General features: G+C 38.5%; 1 long non-coding RNA gene across 1 annotated transcript in view; it reads left to right on the top strand.

Annotated features, from left to right (window-relative positions):
* The window catches only part of LOC115830663, a 28,337-nt gene extending 9,376 nt beyond the window's left edge, over window positions 1-18,961 (top strand). Inside the window, exons 3-4 of the long non-coding RNA XR_004026212.1 lie at window positions 5,325-5,419; window positions 18,937-18,961. This is a non-coding gene — a long non-coding RNA (uncharacterized LOC115830663). The remainder of the gene's footprint in view (window positions 1-5,324; window positions 5,420-18,936) is intronic.
* The last annotated feature ends 998 nt before the right edge of the window (window positions 18,962-19,959 follow it).

The following is a 19,959-nucleotide window of genomic DNA, read 5'->3' as shown; positions in this document are numbered from 1 at the left end:
CATAGCACAACATTCAAATCCTTCATGTTCCAGGTCACCCCCTTTTTTTGCCAGCCCTTAGCCAACTCTACATTCCAGTTGTGTGGAACCTCCAGCTGCTTTCCTACACCCCCTGCACTTCTCCATGTCTAGGACTCTGCTTGTGCCTTTCCTTCCACCTCCAACGCCCTCCCTCCAACTGGCTAAGTCCCAATGTATATATATAAGAATTTAGAGGATATCTCTTCTGGATTTATCCCAGGCCCCAACTTCAGCCCCCAGCCTTCCCCACCACCTTGAAGCTGAGTCTGGCTGAAATTCCTCTATTCCCTACCCTTTCCAGTCACAACACCTACCACACTGTTTAGCAAGTTCTTCTTTTTCTGTCTCTGCAGCTAGACCAGGAGCTCCCTGCAGGTCCAGACCATGTGTTCTCTGATGCTTTTTCATGGCAAGGGGAGACATACAGTTGCAGTAGTGAGTGGGCATCTGTTCTCAGAAGGCAGTGCCTGGAGCACTCTAAGTACTTAATAAACTCTTGTGAAATTAAAAAGTAGGTGAAGTCACCATATGTGTTTAAAATTGTATAATACACTGGATTTACAGAACACATCTCAAATCTTGTAGAAACAAGACAAACTCACACAAAGCAATTAGCAAAAACTGAAGACTCTAAGAGATAGAATATGAAATAGAATGATTTATGTTAATCAATTGTGTTACATCTCATGAAACCTAATGAATGTTAGAACATGGTAACCAGCCACTCTGGGGGTTTGTATATTCACTTATTTCAGGATTGACTTTTTTAACTCAAACCCAGGAGAGAATTCCTCCTTAAAAGCTAATTCTTGGGACACCTTCTGAGCAAGCCCCATACTGAAATCAGTTTCATTCCTTTTTAATTAACGAATGTGAACATCCTCTTGGCTTTCATGACTATGGGATGTATTCCTCAAAGTCACATCCACACTCACAACTATATTGGCTCCCACACAGTACCCTATGCATGCCCAAGGCTTGATAGATACTGCCTGAATTGGTGACTTGCAGAACAGCTGTACACTACTTCTGGGATGGTTATGATTTCCTTAATATGAGTTTTGGTTTTTTTTTTTATCCCAAACGTATTGTCTGCAATATCACTCAAGATTGTTAAGATCATTGTCACAATTTTTAAAAAAAAGTATGTATCCTTACTAACCGTGTTCATAAATATGAGTTACAAAGTGAAGAATAACTTCGGAAGAAGCATACTCCAAAACTGCAGGGTAGTGTCATATAGGTAAACTGCCTCTTATAGACACTGCTTCTCAGTAGAGGGCACTCAGGGGACTAGGAAAGGTCTGAGGTGGAAACTTCATGGTTTAATTTGGATTCCCCCAGAGGAAGACCCTGACACGGGATTATTGCAAATAGATTTGGAATGGGATCCCAAGAAACATCAGTAGGGGGCTGGAGAATGGGGGAGGCAAGAAAAATAAGTTAAAGGGGAATGTCATTGTAGGAAACAAGGTCTCAGTCTCCAGGAGATGGAGCAGAACAGCCTCAGAGATGACTCACCTGAGCAGTAAGAAATATGAAATATTTAATATAACAATTTCCATTAGCTATTAGTTGACAGCTGCCCTGAGGATATTAATTCCCTGCATTTCAGCCCACCTAACATCAGGTCAAGCATACTATCATGGCAGAGGGAGCCCCTAGGTAGAAAGTCATGGGTTCTTGTAGTACAAAGAACATAGACTCTATTATATTTCAGCTGAATCTAAGCAGTTACATGTGTAATAAGCTGTCTCGGCTGACAGGCAGGCAAAAAAAAATTATGAATTTATTTAGCTTCATTAAATTTCTGAAAAACACCATCCGATAACTGGGTTTCCAAACTCGTTCTCAGAATGTCCATTCACTCCTTTTCTACCTAAATAAGAACAGTTACCTCAAGCGAATTAAACATGCTGATTCTGTCCTTTAAACTTTCGCTCCATCCACATCCAATGCATGTTTCTTGTAGGTCCAGAAGCAGATCCTGATGCAGGGATCCCAGTATAAATGATGTATTAAGGATGTTCTCTTATAAGAAGGCAGGCAGGAAGCAGGAGAGGGAAGGGAAGAAGCCAAGCAGATGTGTGATTTCTCAGGAAGCTCCAACTGCAGCCTGTTCTGCAGAAGGCTCTGAAGTATAAAATATACCCTAAGGGTGGTCATGACTTAAAGGAGCTGGGTTATTCTATTCCCAATAGACAATCGGGCACTGAAAACATTGCCCTGAAATACTCTGGGTGGGCACATGAAGTTTGTCTCATCTGTCACAGATTCTTACATTTTCTTGTTAGTCACAATTTCTAGGAGAAAATTTATAAACAGAAAAGTTAGTGGAATAAAGTAATCTGTTGTAGCATTTAGACCTGAGGCCATAAGTGATGGTCATCATCCCTCTTCTCTGACACTGTTTTAGATTTCCCGTGAAGCTTTGGCTAGTGCCTCTGTCAGTGTAGGTGACCTTCCTGGAGGGGCTACTGAAACCATCATCCCTGAGGAGTCTAGGCCCCTAGTTACCACATTTTATCAAGCCATAGCATGATAATTCTAAGAGATGCCCCAGTAGGTTTCCCAAGTGCAGAACATTATTTGGCCTGCTCCCCTTATATAGCAGCAACCCCTTCTCATGGTCCTGGCAACTCAGCTCTTTCATGCATCTCCTGCTGCTGAGCATCCACTGAGTTTCAGCTCAAGATCTCACCTCCTCCATAAAACCTTCCCTGGTCCTTGCATTCCTCAGTGCCTTCTTGTCCCCATAATTCAAAGAAGTTACTGCTTATGCCTCTCATCTGGCCTGAATCGCATTCTGCATTGCAATTCCTCATTACAGAATTTTTATTGACCTTGGACAATGTAATTTGGTTGACCTGTGGGTGTATGTGTTGTCTTTTTATGGGAACCTGAGCACCTGAACAGGGTTCTACTCCACACTTCACGGGCTGCCTCCAGTGCTGGACACAGGTTGCTGTGCATCCCCAGGCCTTCAGGGAACTCACGTTGAATTAGCAACTGAACAGCTTACAGAATAGCATCTCTGCACAGTAGAACTAATTGTGATTTTTCTCATCATAAGTCTTGCTTCCAAGAGTTCTCTAACTTATGTGGTTGTCAGTGACACTCATTATCATTCAGGCCACAATCATCTTTCAAAAAAAACCCAACAGCTTTCAGAGGCTTAACCATATTACATTTTAAAACTAGCCCTTAAGAGCACATATTTCTAGATGCTTTATTATTCATCCAAACTGTGTGCAAATGAACGCCATAACTTCCCCCTACAAAGGACAGGTTTTTTTTTTCTTTTTGGCATTACTCAGACCTCAAGGTTGACAAACCTGCTTTGGGGACATTGGGTATTTGTGGAGAAGGCATAGAAACATTTACATAAAGAGGCAATTCAACCTGTATTGAACACCTTCTGGGTGCCAGGAATTGCCCAAGGGACTTTATATAGACTGCATTGTCCAGAGGTTTTTTCTTCTCTTTTTTTCTGAAGCACATATGTTGGAGTATTTTGAGGCATTTTATAGCCTCTTGTGGGAGCTTAAAGAGAAAGGAGGAAAACTCATGTCACTTCGTTTCGCAATTAATTACTTCTTCTGGGAAGACTTTGCCTTGTAATTATAGTATTTATCTCATGTATTTATTATTTCTGATTATTTCTGTCTTGTATTCTCTCCTCAGAAGCAAAAATTGGATACAAGAATAGTACTAATCTTGACTATGTATCTCCAGGTATCTAATCTACTCTCCACAAATGGCATTGAGATGAAATAAAATATTTATGTTACTATTAATAGAGGTTAAAATCTATTGAATGCTTGCTGTAAGCCAGGCACTCTGCACAGCCCTTTATACATATCATCTCATTTCATACTCACAGCAGTTTTCAGAGGCAAATACTATTATCATCTCTGTTTCATAGATACAGAAATTAAGGCTCAGGGCAGCTGAACAACTTCCCAAGACCATATATCTAGTAAGTAAAGAAACTGAACTTACACTGCACAGAGGAAAAAAAGCCTCCCTCCTTGGTTCTCTCCTTGGAGATGGCAAAAGAAGTTGTATTCTCAGCCTGTGATCTTGTTAGCCGAGAGATCACAAACTCTTTGGGTCTCAGCTTCTTTATTTATTGAATAGATGCTCTAATGTCCACACTGCTATGCTCATCTATCTGTCCATCATTTATCCATCTTGGCGCATTTAACTTTCACTATTTTACATTTTGCTTATAAGAGTTACTGATAGCTCTCAAAGAACATAAAGTATGTCACATTCATCTTTATACCTAGAGTTCCTTGGCCACTTTTCTAAATGCTTTAAACGTATTAAATCATTTATTCCTCATGATACCATGAGAAAGGTATTATTTTTATCCCCACTTATTTCAGACTTAAGGAGGTTATTTGACCCCAATCACAATTACATTAATGGTGTCAGATAGATTTGAACATAGGTATCTGGCCCCAGAGTCATGCTCTTAATTGCCATGCTATACAAGAAAGCAACTTAATTTTCTTCTCAAATCCAGGTGCTGTTTCAGAATAGATTTTCATGTGTGTTTTTATCTCATTTTTCTCTTTACTCTTTAGCTCTTGTTTTTATTCCATGATCTGTATTTATTTTTGTGTAATTAGAGATGTGATTTTTCACTGCACATTACTTTTAAAATCCCAGATATGAAATCTCATGTGGACATTAATTTTAATTTGCCATTGATTTTTTCTTAGAAGCAACATTGGAAGAGAAAAATTTTCCTCTAATTTTCAAGTTTTATGACCTTAAATTTCATGGGTAGCAAAAATGCCACTTTGGCATAATAAGGATTTTGAGTAAAAAAATGTGAAGAAATAGATACCCCCCCCCAAAAAAAAAAAATACAAAGCTCTCTGCCCTCCACCTATTTTCCTAAAATTAGGAAGTAAATTTGCAAAAGTGCTCCTCTTCACCTCTGTACCAGGAAGGATGAAAGTTAATCACCAGAGACAACTTTAGATCTTTGTCATCCTGGAGATGGGATGGTACCAGAGGGATCTGCATAATAAACTTTACCAACTAGACTTCGTCTACCACTAGTTTTTCATATATTTGCATTTCCACAATTTACTATTTCTAGAGGTTAAAGGTCCCTTTCCTCTGTCTTGTCACTTCTTTAAAAATGTATTGTTCCTTTGCTATATAAGTCCGAGTTCTAACCAAACCTTTAAGTTACTCATCCCTGAGTTTCTCTCATATACATATGAGATATACACATTAGTAAACTTCTGTTAGTCTTTTGCTCATTAATCTATCTTTCGTTGCAGACCTTCAACTGAGAATCTAGAAGAGGGTAGATGGAAAAATATTTTTCCCTCCCCTCCAAATGTAAGGATAATCTTAACATGAGTCCAGGAGGAAGGTAAGTAATATTAAAGACACAAGAAGATGAATGGCTTCAGATTTTGCCTTTTAGACTTTCAGAAGACAAAGGTTTAGATGAAAATCAGCACAAATCTAGGATAAACAAAGCAATTACAAGGAGTGGTAAGCCCCAGATATGCTAATTTTGGTCTCTGCAGGTCATAGAAAACAGAATTAAGACATAGGGACTGAAAAAGATTGCTAACTAAGTCCTTCATCTTTAAAAATGAGAAGGAATAAATAATTTAAGATTCAAACTAAGCGGAACATAATTTAAAAAAATGAACACTATGACGAAAAAATCAAGAGCAGTAAAGCATCTGAAAAAAAATAAAAAAGATTGGTCAGTTAAGCTATTCATTGTGAAAACCTTGAGGTATAACCAAAGAATATCCAAAAACATTTCTGCCATCAAAACATTACCCTTAAGATTAATATTAAGAAATAAAGGAAATGAAGCCTAAAATATAAACAGATTCACTTTTTAATGTGACTTTTATCATTTACTTAAAAATCTGCAGTCAGAAAACATAAAAAGAACATTCACTAACCAGGACCAAGTGACTACTCTCCCACAAGTTCTCAACACGTTACAGTAAATTGTTACAGGCATAACCAACATCACACACACACACACACACACACACACACACGACGCACATATTCTTCCCAGCTTTCTTGCAATTGGTTTGGGATCCATTAGTGAGAGATGTTTTTGTAGCCACAAGTTAAACAAATTTAGAAAAGAAAATAGAATAAAATAGCATTTAAGCATATGACCTCAAACTAGGGAAGGAATAATATACATAGTAAAGATAGATGATGATGGATGGATAGGTAAATCATAGATAGATGATAAACAGGTGGATGGATGAATAGATAGACAGATAGATAGATACATACATACATACAAAGAAAGATTTCAATTAATGTGCATTCAAAAAAAGATTAATCACAATATTCACTCAGAATATTTAACTGTAGAAAGGTGATATTCCAAGGCCATCAACAGGCTAATGCAGGTCTGCAAATGTTTATCTCTGACAAGATGAATACTGAAATTGAGAATAAGTCTTTAGAAACTTTTATAGACATTTGGCAAAGAAATTTCATGTCTGTTGAATCTGATGATAAAAAAGCTGCATTTTATGCCTTTTTAATTTTATAGTAATTGATTTTTATTCTATTTTATGAAAGAATCAGCATTAGAAATTTAAAAAAATAAAATTATCCTTTTCCCACAGGTAGTTTGAGAAGCTTTGAATAAAATTATATTTGGTCTTGGGGAAACTAGGGATTCTTCCTTCTGTTGTGGAAACATACATTTTACGGGCCTATCATTTTATTTTTGCAGGGATTGTAATTGCTTACTATCAATGTAAGAGAAATTACAGGAGGTGGGTGAGCTGAGAGAAAGGAAAAAATACCTTCCTGTTTAGTAGTTACAAGTTAGAACTGTAGGCAAAGTGTAACATTAGGAAATACAGCTGCTGGCTGACCAGTAGTTTGCCCATTTGTACCAACAGTCCTGAGGTTATTATTATTATTTTTTTTTGTATCTATACAGTTTTTCAAAACTTTGTTGTGGACTTCATTCTGTTATTCATAGACATGACAAGATAACTTATCCCTTTAATTTCTGGGCTAAAGCTACATTTTAGACTAAAGGACAAGGAAAATGTAAGCATCCCTTTTAGACTTTGGGGAATTAGTGGTATCTGTGACATTAGTCTCACTTCGTTTTGGTGGCACTTTTTATGTGCTGTGGTTTGCTGTCCATGCAGGGCAAAGCTGACATCCAATGGGATGTATGTAAGCAAAAGGTGCCCAAGAGTATAAAGAACTAAAATCTTTATGCAAAAACAAAAGAAGATGTAAACCTCAAGCGTACCTCCACCCATTTATACTTCTTAGCTCCAAACCACAAAGAGAACAAAAAAGTACTTTCCCAGACTTGTTTTTTTGTCACGTTTTCTGAGAAAAGACATGGTTAACTCTTAGATGCACTGTCCTGGCCTTACTCTTAGATGTTGATCTTTTCATAAAATTGATAACAGTTGACTGCTCTTAAAGAGAATCTACCTCGCTCCCCAAACCACATCCCTGTTTCTTGGTCCACTGGTCCTATGACCAGCCTTGAACGACAGGACCTATAATGTACAAAATCTCTGCAAATTGCCAGATGTCAAGGCTACTTCACATTTAGACCAACCTCATGCTAGCAACACATACAGTTTTTTTTCTTTTTCCTCACCTCTATAACCTCTAAGAAGAAGTTTTTGTAAAATTAGGGCACAGTCCATTTTGCTGCCAGGCAGTTGTCTCTCCAGAATTCCTTCACGTGGACCTTGTCTATGGGCGAGAGTATATGGCTAATATGAAATTCAGTGCTGCAGAAAATAGGATACAAGCAAATCCTAAAACAAATTAAGCCCTTTTTGTTGTAGAATCTAAGGAAACCCCAAGCGTTGCAGTTAAATTCTTAAATACTAGTGACAGATAGAGTGTGAAATGAATGGATTCCATTTCTGGCAGCAAAAACTGAGTACCTACAAATTAATGCATTCAGAAAGAGATGTTTTCTAAACACACACACATCCCACCCTAAATGTACAAGAACACACACATCAGTGGAGAGGGAAAGCCTCCATGAGACTGAAAAGGCTTTAAAATACCTATATTATTCTAAGTGGCAATCCATGTCAGCAGTATTATTTCTCAGTCCTGTCATCCCCCACCCACACACCATCCTAACTTCCACCACTAGATTGAATTATCCTAAAATAGAAACCTTATGATATATCCAATGGTCTAAAAACCTCTTCATCCCTCAAACTCCACCCTTGCCATAGCACAGAAAAGGCCAAATTCCAAAGTCATACAAGTGGCCCCATCCATTCTTGATGTATCTCCACTTACTTTTTAAGAAATTAATAATTATTAAATTTTTGTTATCTATTGCAGTAAGAACTTTTACCATAAGACCTGTCCTTTGAACAAATTTGTAAGTGTACAATATCGTTAACCATAGGCACGATGTTGTACAGCTGATCTCTAGAACATGTTTTTCTTGCATAATTGAAACTTTATGCATATCGAACAGTAACTCCCCATTTCATCCTTCTCCCAGTCCCTGGAAGCCACCTTTCCACTCTCTACTTCTATGAGATTATTTTAGATATTTGTGTAAGTCAAATCATACTGTATCTTTCCTTCTGTGACTGGTTTATTTCACTTAGCAAAACCTCCTTCAGGTTCACCCATGTCGTTGCACTAACTTTTTATATTCATTTTCTGGTCTTCTCAGAGTTGCTCATTTGTTGACCTCCAATGTCTATATCATAGGCTCCCCAACCCTGCACTTTTTTATTTGTGTGCCTTTTCATGAAGCTTTTCTACATTTTTGCAATTTAGACTACTTATCCTTTCATCACAAGGCATTTAGTCTTATATGCTGCCATTTATTGAAACTTTATACTTCATTTTGACATTTCTTGTTGGCTTTGTTTGTACTGCAATTTACAAGTCTGTGTGTTTCTGTCTAAAGTTTCCAATTAGGTTAAACACATGTCTTACCCCACATTTATATCTCTCATAGTATTTAGTGCAGTGTCTTACACATAGTAATTGTGCAGTAAATACTGTTTAATCGATTGAATGGTTGTAAACTCCTTGAGGGAAGATTTTATTTGGTTTACTCTCCCCAAAGCCTAGGAAGTACCTGACATATAGTAAATGCTCAGTAAATATTGTGTTGTGTATGAGGAGAAACAGAAAGAGGAAATTAGGTGATTCTGCTAAGACCACACATTGCTGAATACAGAGGTCAGTTCTCAGTTCTCTTCTTACTTGTCCTAAATGCTTTTGATCCAGCTGATAACTTCTTCCTACTAAAAAATGCTCTCTTTGCTAGATTTCCAGCATATTCCTTGTCTTGGTTTTTCTCCTATGTCACTGACTGTTTCTTCTCAGTCTAATTTGCTAACTTTTTGTCTTCTCCCAGTTGCTTTATCTGCAATGCGTTAGTAGTCAGTCAGTCTTCTTCTCTTCTCTTAACTACATTCACTCCCTAGGGGATCTCATTAGTTCACGACTTTAAAAATCCCACATGTTGCTGACTCCCATATGTACATCTTCAACCTTGACACCTTCACCAGCCCCAAAGCTATGGTATCCTATTGCCTACTTGATGTTTCCACTGAGATGGCCAACAGTGTTTCTAACGAATATATCCCTAGTCTTCTTCCTTGAGCCTGCCCTCCAGCAGTATTCTCCATCTCAGTTCAAAATGGAAACATCCTTTTCTAGTATCTCAAACATTATTGGCAATCTCATCTCTTATATCTCAATCTATGAGGAAACACTGTTGTGCTCTACTTTCAAAATATTTACAGACAGCAACACCTTCTCATCTCCCACCTGTCTACCTATCCAACCTAAAATAGAACCGTTGTTTACCTGAATTGTTACCAAAGTATGCACAGTTTATTCCCCACATGGCAGCCAGAGGGCTCCTTTTAGAATGGAAGTCAGATCATGTCACTCCTCTTTCACAACCCCAGAACATCTCTCTCTTTCACCCAAAGCAAAACTCAAAGTTGTTACAAGAAAATATCCTATTGAACTTCCCAAATCCTCTCTGACTTCATCTCCTGCTAATTTCCCTCTTGCTCACATTCCTCTAGCTACCATGTTCTCTTTTTTATTTATTTTAGTTATCTATTGCTCCATAACAAGCCACCCAGAATTAAGTGGCTTAAAACAATTTGTTATGTTCTCTATTGGGTCTGTGGATTAACTGACTTCAACTGGGCATTTGTGCTTTAAGGCTTCTTGTGTGGTTACAGTCCAATGTCAGCTGAGTCTGAAGTCATCTGAAGGATCCATGGGCTGACATCCACGGTAGCTTGCTCACTGCAGTGACTGACAGGTGATGCTGAGAGCTGAGCTGGGATTATGGACAAGAGCACCTACATGCCTCTGGCCATGGCCTTTCCACATGCCTTGGGCTTCTCATAGCACAGAAGTTATGGCATTCAGTGTTCTGAGGGTCAGAGTCCCAAGAGCAAGTGCTATAGGAGGCAGGAAGTAGAAGTGTCAAGCCAGTTAAAGAAAGACTATGCTTGGAAGAGGCCCATCAACACTTCTACCATATTCTACTGGTTAAAGCAGTTACCAGGCCTGCCAGGATTTGAGGGCATGGAGTAATAAACTCCACTTGCTCATGGTAACATGGCAAGGTCACATAGCAAAGGAGCATGTGGGATAGAAGATATTATCAGGGAAGTCTCTGGAAAATCCTATTCTTCAAACACAACAGCTGCACTCTCACCTCAGTGCTTGCCTTTCCCTCTGCCTAGAATGCTTTTCTCTTGATATCAGCATGTTTTGCTTCCTCGCAGCTTTCTAGACTTTGCTCTCTCACTTACTTCAACTCTGCTATTATGTCACCTTCTCAATGAGCTCTTCCTGGACCACTCTACTGAATATGGCACATAAACAGTCTCCTTGGTGATCAAGGGCTCACCATTGCCCATTAACGTTGGCTTGACCAAACTTCAGCCAGACTTCTCCCCTCCCTACAGGCCCCTACATTTTGACTTGCCCTCAATTTTAAATAAGCACTAAGCACCTCAGGTGCAGAATATCCTTCTCAACACTCATTCCGAGAATCAGCCGACCACAAAGAAAAACATTTCTCTGCTGAAGCAACTGATTTTGCCACCTTCTTACCCTGCCCTCTTGCCTTTTGCCCCTACGAACTTCCCTGTCAGTTTTACCTCTCTCTCTCTCCAAAAGATATGTCCTCTGCCTTTCGATTTTGAGACACTTGAGATTTCTGAGATGGAGGCATTCTCCCTGCTGTTTAAGTAAAGTTTCCATTTACCTAAGTCTGCATTCATTTTGATTGAACACCTAGCACTCTCAATGCTGTTTATCCTACACCCATTTTTCACATTACACAATACCTTTTACATACTAAATGTCGTCTCTATTTAACTTCAACTATTTATTATGTTTATTGTCGCTCACCCTCCATTAGGATATAAACTGCCTGACAGCAGGATGCCTTTCTGTTTCACCTACTGAATTCCCATCACCTACTACAAACATGATAAGTGCTCAAAAAGCCTTTGTGAATTTAATGGATAAACTTACTCTTACGTGTGATGTGATACAAGCAGGTTTTGTCTAATACATGGATACAGAATAAAGAAATATTTGCTACTGGTTCTGCCAGGATCTCATTCTCTACTCCAGTTAATTGAATCTCTGACATGTTCCTTGAGCTTGTTTCAAATTCTTGTTTCAGTCATGTAACTCCTTTAAAACTGTCCTGTTTTTTTTAGCCCTTCCTAACTTCTTTTCCTCTCTGCTCTTCAACTCAGCTCAGAAACTGGGGCTTCATGATTTGTGGACAGTTGACCCTGATGCTGTTAACCCACAGGCTTTTCAATCATTTCCTCTGAGTAGATCCCTGTGCACTTCTACTGAACTCCGATCCCAGCTGTACCAGCCACCTGTCTAGCCCTTCCCTATCAGATCCCAGGTATACCAGCCATCTGTCCACCCCAGCTTTCCCTCCTTCCTTGGACAGGTACCATTCCTGTTTCTGACACCTCCAGTCATCCATGTCCTACTTTAGTGGACAAAGTGCCTTATAACCACATCCTAGACAGAAGAAAAGAAGTATCATTGCTTCATGATCATGCATAGGTAATATTTGTGGAGTGAATTTGTGTCAAAAAGATCTGGAGGCACAGTAGTTTTACATTCTAAGTTATTCCCCTATTCCAAGGACTTTGGCAAAGGGAGGGGAAAGAATCAAAAGTTATATGATGATCATAATGAGTTTCAGGTCATGACCACATAATTCACCTTGTTATTACACACTGCTGATCCTTTAAGTAAAATACCAGAGCCCCAGTAAAACGAATGAGATACCAATGCCTGAGGATTTCACCCAAGCATCACTAATTAAGGGTTATCTTCAAACGCATTCAAGCTACACAAGTCTCTTGAGTTTGCATAATTGAGCTGGAAATCAGTTGAAGGAAATTTATGGGATTTTAGCCCAGGAGGGAAAGTGAGAAAGTTGGAAAACTCAAAACCATGGGGAAACAAAACAAAAACACACACAAAAATACTTCCTTCACATTGGAAAATGAAGGTTTTGTTTCTGACTCTTTTTTTGATGTAAGAAAAGTCTTACACTATCTTTTATATTCTCTTTGTCTTGTTTTCCAATTTTTAGACCTCCAATTGAGGTAGAGGGTGAAAGAAAGAGCCTTGGAATCCAAGTCAGAAGTCTTGGGTTATACCTTCCCCTATTCAATAACCGAGTCTTATATATGAAATATAAATAAAAATTACTGTATCTACTCCATGGGGTAATAATGTGGATGAAATGAGGACAAATTGGAAATACAACAAGTCCTCAATATCATCCACAGGTTCTTGAAAACTGTGACTTTAAGTGAAAGGATTTATAACAAAATAGGTTCATTGATACAAACAAAGTTCCTACAGCATATTTTTGGTCACAGAAACATCACCAAACTTCTAAATAAAAACCAAAGCACTTCTAATGGTAAACATTGAAACAAATGTGAGTGTGCTCTCTCTCTCTCTCTCTCATATATATTTTGTGTATATATAATGTATACGAAAAATATTTCATATATATAATCTTTCACATATATGAAAAATCTTACATATATATAGTCTTTCAAATAAGATAATGATTTACCCCATTATTTCAGTTCAGGGGCATGGGTGGCTGGAGCCTATCCCAGCACTTATGACCTGGACATAGAAGTCCATGGTGGCCTGTAACCTTGTTTGGAATTAGAATATGGAGCTGAACCCATCGTTGGCCTCAAGAGAACCTTGGACAGCCTTGTGAGTGAGGAGGCAACAATGAAAGTGGAAAGTTGGGGCTCTAGAAAGCATGAGGCTCTCTACTGGAACAAAGAGAGCAGAGGGATGAGATGTTATGAATTAAATAGGATGGAGATATGATGGTAACTTAGATAGCATGGCCTGTTGTATTTCAAAGAACAAAGAGCCTTCTAAACCTTTGCGCAGAAACACAATCACAGGGTTTAAGCAGCAAGGGTTTTTTTCTTTGTATAATAAGTATACAAAGGTTATACAATTGACAACACAGTCTCTATAAAAAGCTATTTTAGCCACTCCAATCCTCAGTTTCTTCTATGAACTGTCCACATTATTTGCCCAACCACTTATTTTTTACAAAATTTCATTAATTTTTTCCAGTTAGAAAATGTGAGTTGTCATTTAATTTTGCATGTAATTTTGCCTGACCTTTAGCTATGTTTTAAGCAACTTGAGCACTGGCAATTTATTTTGTATCCTCCAGAGTATGAAGCATGATTCTTTTCCCTAAAATAGTAGCATTTGTGATTTTAAATTCTATCTGCTGGATGAATCAATACAAGTGAGTAGAAGATAGAATAATACCTCATCTACCAGAATTCACTGAGCTAGCAGTCTTATCTATTAGAAATATATGAAAGAATCAATAAGTAAGAAAAAAAGCTTTCAAATAACCAAAATATAAATGTTACTAAATCATGTTTGCCATCTTAAATGAGTATTAAATAAGTAAAGGCAAAACCTAAGATGATTACATCTAGGAATTATTTTACAATATGACACAGGAATTAAGCATAGCATCAATAACTTTTGACCAAGTGAAACAGGCTTTTTTAGAGAGCATAAACTTGCATTATTTTTTCATCCAAACCCAAGCAGCCTAACCCCCTCTCCTTGCCATAGAGAGAAGCCATTCTCAGATAACAAAGAGCTTAAGCAAAGTAATTTTGCAGAGTATACTTTGAAGGAGGAAAAAAAAATCCTTCAAATTTCAGCATTTGTATGGATGAACGCAATAGGCAATAGAAACATAAATAGCTTTTTTAAAAGTGCAATAAATGAAAGCTGTTCGTAATTGGTGTTCTATAAGGAATTACAAACAAAGAATTTGAGAAGTCTCTGGAGTTACACTTTCCACACAGATACAAGGTAGTGACTTATCTGAAACAGAATTATTTGGCACACCTGGCATGGGCAAGCATGAACCACAGAAGAGATTCAGCAAAATGTGTAAAATCAGAAATGAATTAGTAAGAACATCTAAGCAAGCACAAGACAGCAATATTACCCAGAATACATTACTAAAGGACTCACTGTCACCTGAGTGGGCTGAGATAGGAGGCATTGACCTGTTACAGCTTTATCAGGATATCATTTTACTGTGAGATGATAACATTGTTCTTAAGCAAACCAATTAGTAAGTCATTCACAGTTGATCTTATGTATTAAATTAGTCATTTGTAACTAGTTCTTTATGTTATCTTTAAAAAGCATCAAGTAAAAAGCACTGTTCAGATATTGTTAGAAAGAGGTTTTATATAGCAATTGCAGGCACAACTTAGTTGCTCAAAATGATGGAAGCTCATAAATGGAGAAAAAGATGATTTCATAATTTTTTTCTTCAAAATGTGTAAACAGAAATAAATCACAATTAGTAATGCAAAGAAAAGTTAAATTAAAAACCTAAAAAGATGGCCCTGGTAAAAACAAAATAAGCACATTTTGAAAATTAAAAAATATGCATTTTAAAACCTAAACTTTCAGAACCCACTTTGTTATGTCGATATTAGCAACTTAAATAAGATTAAATTAAAAAGTAATATTTTGGGTTTGGCTGCAACAGAGTATGGGTGTTACCTAGACTGTTCTTCCTCCCTTCACAAAGGTAAACAACTATGAAATGGAACACAACAGTGAAGCATTTTTTGGAGGAGGACTATAATGCTATCAAAAAAAGCAAACACATGTGGTGAGCTCAATGTTTTCTCAACTTTCTGCCGTAGGGAACCTTCAGGGATCTGCGTGTCACAAGGAGATGGAGCCCAAGGAGAGCACAGCAGTGTTGCTGAGCTGGGGTGGCAGAGATTAAAGTTGAGAGCTGCGAATGCAAACTGGAATTTGCAGGGCAAATTAACAAAGAGAAGGGTACTATTCAGACAAGAGTCCTCAGAATGCCGTATGGGGAAATCTGAGTTGATCCTTGGCCCAAAGCTGGGCTGTACATACATAGAGCCCGTCTCTTCTAGAGCTCACAGGAAATACCACAGTGCTTACCATCTGTATTTCTGAGTACAAAGGAAATACATTAGAATTCAACAACTAAAAACATAAAATATGCAAATATTTAGAAATTAAACAACACACTTCCAAACAGCACATAGGTTGAAAAAGAAATCACAAAGGACATTAAAGTATTTGAAACAATCATAGTAAAAACCCAGCAAATAAAAAAATTATTCATAACTAAGGCAGTGCTAGAGGAAATTTTACAACTTTATAAAAATAAAAGACTAAGAGCGGTTCATGTTTCCACCTTCAAAGGTTGGAAAAAGAAATGCAAAGTAAACCCAAAGTAAATAGAAGGAAGAAAATAATCAATATGAAAAACTACATCGATTAAATAGTATACGAACATTTTAGAAAGTAAGAAAGCCAAAAGCAGAATTTTTAAAAGAACACCAAATATTTCCAGAGCTCATCTTATCCACCACGCTTTCTGCCATGTGTTGATTACACAGATTAAGATAATGCAGTCCATCTGCTCCTGTCCCCAAGTTCACCATATTTGAGCTTTCAGTCATGTATTTCACAAAATGACTTCAATATAATACATCTGAGAGTTCATCTCTCCAGCAGTGCCTACAACACAGTAGAAGCTCAATAAATATGTGTTGAATGGGTGAATGAACTTTCTCCTTTAACACATGGGGTGGGCCACAGAGAGGAAGGGACTTTCCCTAAGGTCACCAACGTCTTACTTGGTACAGCCTGGATTCTGTCCTCCATACCAGACAACATTCTCTGCCTTGGCCAGCTCAGACTTTAGTCTCAACTCTCTTATGCCATTAGAGAACCTTAATAACTAGTTGTGTGTTTAAATTGCCTGGCACCCATCTTGGAAAGGCATTTCATTAGCATTCCTGTTTGTGTAATGCCAGCTTGCCAGCCAAGGAGCCCACTGAGAGATGAGCCAGGGGAGAGTGAGTGAGCACACAGACTCACATTGGAACTTGCAGCTCCACTTAGCGCAGGGGAGCTGAGCTGTATTGACTCCCACCAGCAAAAGCCACCTTCCTCAAGCTCTCTCACCTCCCCAACATTGTTCCTGTTGCCTGATTGCATCTGGAGAATCAAATTTTCTTGGGGCAGAGCCCAAGTATGATTGAGACAACAGGACTATTTCCTACTAGTGGAGAACTAAGCCTTTGCAATGGAAAATACAGAGGGAAGAAACAACCAATATTGTCATAAGCCAACACATAAGACACACTCAAATTTTAGCAACTCAGATTAGAAGGGAGGCAGAAACAGCTACAGCTACTGGGGGAAATGGGAGGATGCCTGGGAAGGAAGTGGTTATAGGGGCTGGCACTTGAAAAGGCATAGTATGTCCCATCTCCAAAAGAATAAATAATAGAAATTACTTATATAGCATGCATTATATGTCAGGAACTATTATAAACACTTTGTAAAATAAATATAAATTATTTAATCTTCACAGCAACCATACAACATAAATACTGTAATAGCCCCCACTTTACAGATGGCAAAACTAAGTCAGAGACGGGTTAAGTAAGTCACTTAAATTCACAGAGCAAATAAGTGGTAGAATCCAGGCAGTCTGGTTGCAAAGTCAATGCTTTTACCGATCCCTCAACCCCATACTACATGAAGAATTGATTTTACTGTGAACATGGGCTCGTAATTAGATAAGTAGACCAGCTCTGGAATTCTCCTTCAGAGGTCAAAAACTTACAAAATAGCAAGCACTCTGCAGCTCAAGCCTTGCAGACAGCTAAGCAATGATAAGCCCAGTTGTGTCTACTCCTTCCTTCTCCATTCATTCACTCTTAGTCATCTGACCCATTAGAGTTTGTAGATTCGAACTGAGTTCGTACTCTGAAGACATGGCAAACAGTTTTTTGAAATTGAATCACAAATTTTGATTTGCCAGCTACCATAATCTAGTTTCCCAGAGAGTGGAGACTATCTGGGATTCAGAGAGGGCAAGCAAATGTTTAGATAGTAGCTGTCTGTGAGTAGATAACATGATCTGTGCCAGCCATGCTACGCTGTCCCTGCTTTTATGGAGATTCCGGTCTAAAAGGAAAGACCAGTATGAATTACCTAATCCATTAGTGAATGTTACCTGCAAAACAAGTGAGGGGCTCTGAAGGAAAGGAAGACAGATCAGTATCAGGGACTCATAATGGAAGCTGAGCTGGCCCTGGGGCAGCAGAAGGGCTTGCCTTGAGAAACAGGTGCTTGGGTTGAGAGCTGAAAGATGAAAAGCCTTTTTTTTTAAGTGGCACAAGAGAGATGAGAAGAGAATTCTAGGCAGAATAAACAGCACTTGCAAAGGCAAGAGAGAGCAGGCTCTGAAGCCTCCGGGTATGACCAGCCCCAAGGCAGGGAGCAGGGTATGAAATAAGTTGAGGCTGGAGTGAGAAGGAGAGGCAGGCCATGCAGCAACTGACGGATTCATGAGCTCTGTTCAAAGAGCACTGGGGAGCCATGGAAGGACATAGGCAAAACAGTGGCATGAAGCAAGAAACACCCAATGCATCCAATAAGTGACTAGACCAATACTCAAACTCAGATCCTTTGCCCTTCTTCCCCCCAATGTCCAGCCCCACTGCATTTTATCATCCCAGGAAGTTTAGCCAGTAGAGGTCCTCACCAAGCCACGCAAATCACAGAGCCTCGGGGTTGGCAGGGACTTGGCTATCTTGGAGACACATCCACTAGCTAAGCACTCCCATGTCCTCTCTGAATCCCAGCCCATTTCCAGTCTGTGTGAAACTAGATATCTGGACTCAGCATATGCTTAATAGCTGGGTCATCTCTAGCAAATTAAATCACTTCTATGAGCCTCCCTTTCTACACTGGCACTACGGGAGTGCTAATGTCAATTGACTATTAAGATAATGAAGGTGATGTTTTCAGCACCATATCCAATCTTTAGTAGATGCCCAAAGAGTGATGATTTAATCTGAATTCAGCCATTCATCTTGAGCTATATCTTTCTCCCAACTCAGCTGTGACAGTTCCAAGACATCATCCTGTGTATCAGACAGACCTTATCATTAAATCCAGTAGTCCACTAAATAATTATGCATGTTATAGCAGCCCATAGCTAAAGTGGAAATAAAAAAAATAAAAATAAACTTACCCGCAGTGGAGAAAGGAGGAAGTGAAGAAATCTCATCTTTCTGGTATAATTTTCCATTGTTTTATTCCTTGAAAAATAGGCAGCATAATTTTGCATGGTGTTCAAAAAATGAAACTCAACTCACCAAAAGACAATGAGTTCAATATTTCTGTTGAAAATAAACATTTGAAAACAGTATCTATTTTATGTTTATGTATATTCATCTATTCAATTTATAATTTCAGGCTCATTCCACACTAAGTGTTCCGAATCAAAAAGATGAACAAAATACAGTGCCATTCTTCAAGGACTTCACAGTCTACAGGAAAGGGACACAGTTAAACAAATAACTGCAGAATTGGAATTTGGAGCTGATGTGCTTAGAAGTGTTTTGAACAAGGGGCATGACTGTGACTCTCTCTGCTTTTGCAAACTTCAGGAAAACCTTTACTCACAGGTGAGTTCCACCTGAGGTTAATTTGAAGCCTGGGTTCTGAATTTGCCAACTAAGATAAGAAGGAAACACATTGATAGCAAGAAGAATAGCCTGTGCAAGGAAGTGAAGATCCAAGAAGGATGTGTTTTCTCAGAAGCCTGGAAAGGCATCTCCTTCTCAACCTCCAGGGAAATCAAAATAGACACTCAATGATGGGTCCTGAGCATTTTCAGATCCAAGGAAAGTTCTAAATTACTGGAATTGGATATGTTAAATCAAGACTATCATGACAACCTGACTTCAAGTCTTATTTGCTGAAAGTGCAAAGCAGAGGAAATGACCATTTTGTGTGTGCAGCACCCTTGTGATCTCACAAGGACAATGCTTAATGACATATGGAAACCCGTTGGGTAATTAAATAGTCTGGGGCTAATTGCATCTGACTGTTATTCTAATGTGATGGGTTGAGATGTGCAATGGATAGGAGAAAACAGGTTTCTAGAATTGCAATGGGTGACTGTTTGCTCTGACCTTGATTGCATTTGAACATGGGGCACAGGATGCAGTGGGGTGCAAGTTGACAGCCAGCACATGAGGAGTAGGGCAGACTAATTTGTCAGTCTGGCTTACAAAGGTGTCTTGTATTCATTTCAGAACAAATCCAACTGCTGTGATTCTGCCTTTTCCTCCAAGTAAAGGCTTATCTTCTTCTTCCCAAGCTAAATGCATCCGCACAGCACTCCAGCTCAACATCATTATTTGTATGGAACTTTTATATAATTCCTTCTAAAAAACACAAATATTCTCATTTGCTCCTCACAATTGTGAATGA

This window comes from Nomascus leucogenys, chromosome 16 (genome assembly GCF_006542625.1).
Source record: "Nomascus leucogenys isolate Asia chromosome 16, Asia_NLE_v1, whole genome shotgun sequence".
In the NCBI taxonomy this organism is placed as follows: domain Eukaryota; kingdom Metazoa; phylum Chordata; class Mammalia; order Primates; family Hylobatidae; genus Nomascus; species Nomascus leucogenys.
Note: the sequence above shows the minus strand (reverse complement) of the source record. Positions and strands in the feature narration are given on the sequence as shown.